Genomic DNA, 4,552 nt, shown 5'->3' with positions numbered 1-4,552 from the left:
GTCCATATGTGTCTTCTCTCTCCTTCCCTCCCTCTGAAATGCTCATCTAGTCGCCAAGTTGTTTGAATATAAGTTGTAGACATCATGACACTTTGCTCTAAATGCCTCTGCCTTTGTCTAAGAACTAGGGTTATCCTCCTACATAACTACAGTAAGTACCATGACCACTTGTGAGACCCTTAACACTGACATCCTAGTGTCTAACACACAGTTCCTCTTCGTGTTTACCCAGCTGTCCCAAGGATGCTCTTTGTAGCTTTTTGTTTAAAAAGGTACTCCAGGATACACTTGTGGATCATTGCATTTGGCTTCTTCTTCATGTTTTGACAGATATAGAACTCTGTAAAGAAAGTTAGAGAGCTCTCAAATAAAGAGTTTTGAGAAAGAACCTTCCGACTCAAACGAGAAAGAAAAATCTTTCCATAAGGACCCTTGGATGCTGCATGCTTATTCCTCACCACAGATGGGCAAATTATTTCTTAGAGGGGCATATGGACTCATAATTCTTCCAGCAGATTAATGCCATCTGCTCCCGACAAGGAGGAAAAATGGTTAAAAGGTGGCGGCAGGGAATCTTAGGCTCTGATCAGGTATGTCCTCTGACACATGCCCATGTCACTCTGTGCCAGGCCTGCCTTTAGGCACTGGGCATGTGGGAAAAATAAAGTAAACAACCCTATCCTCACAGGGTTTACGGTCCAGTTGGGAGAAAGGAAAAAAAAAAAACAGAAATAAAGAAATAAAATGATGAGGCTAGAGGGGCGCCTGGGTGGCTCAGTCAGTTAAGTGACCAGCTCTTGATTTCAGCTCAGGTCACGATCTCACGGTTCCTGAGTTTGAGCCCCGCCATCTGTGGCAATGTGGAGCCTGCTTGGGATTCTCTCTCTCTCCCTCTCTCTCTCTCTCTCTCTCTCTCTCTCTCTCTGCCCCTCCCATGCTTGCATGCAGGTGCGCTCTCTCAAAATAAATAAATAAACTTTAAAAAAAAATTTTTTTAATGATAAGGCCAGATCGCTAAAGAATAAAGTAGATGGCGGGACACACAACCCAACCGTGGACAGTGAAGAAAGAAGGCACATCTAAGCTGCAAGCTGAAGGAGAATTCACCAGCTGAAGACAAAGCGGGAGTAGCCTAAACAGAAAAAAGAGCCTGGGTGCATGTCCAGAGCGAGGAGAGAGAGCATGTATAAGGCACATACACAAACTCAGTCACACAGGAGGCACGGAATCAAGACTGGGAGAGCACACCAGGATCAGTCCACACTGGACCCTGCAACACGCACGGAGTTGCTGGGACTTTATCCTAAGACCAGTGAAGAGCTGTTAAGAGGTTAACACCAAATGTTCTGTCACACTCTACAGAATGATGGGATAAGCGAAAGAGGAAGGCCAGCTGGGAGCTGCATAAGGTGCTGGTGATGGCGGCCTGCATCTAAAGTAGCACAAGTGGAAATGGAGACCACAACAGATGTATATACTTTGGAGATAGGGTTCAAGGCCCTGGCAGGTGGGATGTACACAGGAAGTAGAGGAAAGGGAGAGGTCTAGGGTGACACCCAAGTCTCTGTAATTAAAGTAATGTTTTAGAACAGGGGTAGGTAAACCAAAACCTGCAGGCCAGAGGTCTGTTTCGTAAATGAAGTTTTACTGGCACACAGCCACTTGTTTACATACTGTGTATGGCCGCTTTCAGCTACAACAGAAGAGGTGAGTAGTTACAACAGAGACCATATGGCCTCCCAAGCTGAAAATATTTATTATCTGGTACTTTACAGAAAACATTTGCCAACCTCTGTTTTATATCACCGTATTCCAGAGATGCCTCAGGAAGAAATAGGATATGGTAGTCAAAAAAGTTCGGGCAATTCTGCATTCTGTATGGCTTTCTTGGAAAAATTCACTGTGGATGTAGGTACACCGAATGCTCTGAGAAGTCCTTCAGTAAAGAAATCTCTTTATCAAAGCCAACATTTTCCACATGTATTCATTGTCAGTCTATATTCCAGTTTAACTCTGAGGAATGCACCTGTCGACAGTCACTTCAAAAAGATTAGGAGGTATTCTGGAGGGATAGAGATTGGGGAGAATACAAGTCATGAGATCAGTTAAGACACCATTCAAATGACAACAGTCATGGGGCACCTGGGTGGCTTAGTCGGCTAAACATCCAATTTTGGCTCAGGTCATGATCTCACGGTTCGTGAGTTCACATCCTCCATCAGGCTCTCTGCTATCAGCATACAGCCCACTTCAGATCCTCTGTTCCTCTGTCTCTATGCCTTTCCCATGCTTGCACTCACACTTTCTCTTTCTCTCCAAAATAAATAAACATTAAAAAAGAAAAAAAAATTAGGGGCGCCTGCATGGCTCAGTTAAGCGTCCAACTCTTGATTTCAGCTCAGGTCATGATCTCACAGATGTGAGACTGAGCCCCATGTCAGGCTGGGCGTGGAGACTGCTTAAGATTCTTTCCCTCCCTCTCCTTCTGCCCCTCCCCCAGCTTGCTCACACATGCTTGCGCTCTCTCTCTCTCTCTCTCTCTCTCTTAAAAATAAATAAAAAACAAATGACAAGAATCAGACAAAAGGGCCTGAGCTAGGGCTTAGGTCAAAAAGAAGGAAGAGAGTACGGGAGGCCACAAAGGCAGAATTCTCAGTTTCCTACTTAGGTAACTGTAGGAAACATGAATGGAAATAGGGATGTAGAGTGGGGAGGAGGAACAGGGAAGCAACTAACTGCAGGAAAAGGGGTGAATTCCAACTTAGACACACTGAGTTTTGTTGGCTCAAAGTAAGCAATAAACTTCTGCTTCTAGAAAGAAGTAATAGGTATACTTTTCCCTACTCCTTCCACTAAGTATAACCAAGACCTTTGGACATTATACAGAAAACAAATGTAGGACAACTCTTCAAGTGCAGAAAAGGAGGCAGGTGGCTAGGGACCTCAGGACCTGAGAAATGACACGGGTTCCCTGGATTTTCTTTTTGCTTCACATGTCCCTGACTGTTGTGCTGGAGAAACAGAAAACCCAGAAATGTCAATAGGTCCATACAAAAAATGTTTGACAAAAGTCAGCCAGAGGGCCAGAAAAGGGGCAGACTAGCACACAGAGATCATTTAGACAATAACCATCTTACTCTAGCTAAATACCATGGAAAAACAAAAACTGTGGCCCAATTTTCAGTCACACCAGCAAAAGCCAAGTAGGAACCCTAAGCTTCCCTCTTTAAGAGGCTTTAATAAGGAGCCCCAACACTCCTGGGATTGTGTCAGAGAAGGCCAAAGGGTACCTCCCAGGTGTCAACAAGACCAAGTGGGAATTTGGACTTCCACCTCCACCTGGCAGTAACCGGGTGCCATATCTCTCCACCCCCTTCAACCATCCCCCACCTCTGCTGGAACAGTATTAGAGAAAGCCAGCTAACAACCAGTTTAATAAGATCCGGAGTCTCAGAACATAATATAAAAATGTCCAGGTTTCAGACAAAAAGAAAAAGAAGAAAAAGAAAAAGAAAAAAAAAAACCCACTCAGCATAACAAGGATCAGGGAGATTTCAAACTGAATTTTAAAAAAAGACAATCAATAGATGCCAACACTAAAACAATAGAGATGTTAGAATTTCTGACAAAAAATTTAAAGCAGTCATGGTAAAAATGCTTCAATAAGTAATGATAAACACAGTTAACACAAAATGAAAAAAAAAAAAGAAAGAAAGAAAGCCTTAGCAGAGGAATAAATGACATAAAGGAGAACAAATGGAAATGTTTGAACTGAAAAATTTAACAACTCAGACATGAAAAGCTCAGTGCCTGGGTTCAAGAGCAGAAGGTAAGAGACAGAGGAAAGAATCAGTGATCTGGAAAAGAGAACAACGGACAGACATGACCTAATCTGAACAACAGAGAGAAAATAGACTGGGGGGGCGGGGAGAAGCACAGAGCCCCAGGGATCTGTGGAACTATAATAAAAGATGGGAGTCCCACAAAGAGAGGAGAAAGGGTGGAACTGTAAAAGGAATCAGAAATAGTGGCTGAAAAACTCCCAACTTTGACAGGAGTCATCAAACTATGGCTTCAAGAAGCTTAGTGAACCCCAAACAAGATGAACCTAGAGAAATCCATACTGAGACACACAATTAAACTTTTGAAAATTAAAGATGGAGTAAACAAAGGATCTAAACTTTTACCGAGCTGTTTCAGACCTTTGGAGGCTAAATACCCAGCTGAGTAACCAGTGCTGAGGAGAAAGAACTCTGTTCAGTCTGAATCAGTGTGTCAATGACAGAACAGGAAGCCATGTGTTTGGAGAACCTTGCAAGATTTTAGGGTGACCACCTCCTACCTTGTTTCCCTCATGGAAACAACCTCCTGTGGTTTTCAGTGGAATGGAAACAGTGCTCTTTGGGGGCATTGAACATACCAAATGTTCAGGGTCTTTCTCTCTGCTGCTCCCATAGGCTGGAATGTACATGCCTTGCCTCTTGACATTGCTGGCCACCTCAGCTTTCTGGAGAAATGTTACCCTTCAGAAGGGCTTTCTCCTTTGGCTCTA

This window comes from Acinonyx jubatus, chromosome A1 (assembly GCF_027475565.1).
Source record: "Acinonyx jubatus isolate Ajub_Pintada_27869175 chromosome A1, VMU_Ajub_asm_v1.0, whole genome shotgun sequence".
Classification (NCBI taxonomy): Eukaryota; Metazoa; Chordata; class Mammalia; order Carnivora; family Felidae; genus Acinonyx; species Acinonyx jubatus.
Note: the sequence above shows the minus strand (reverse complement) of the source record.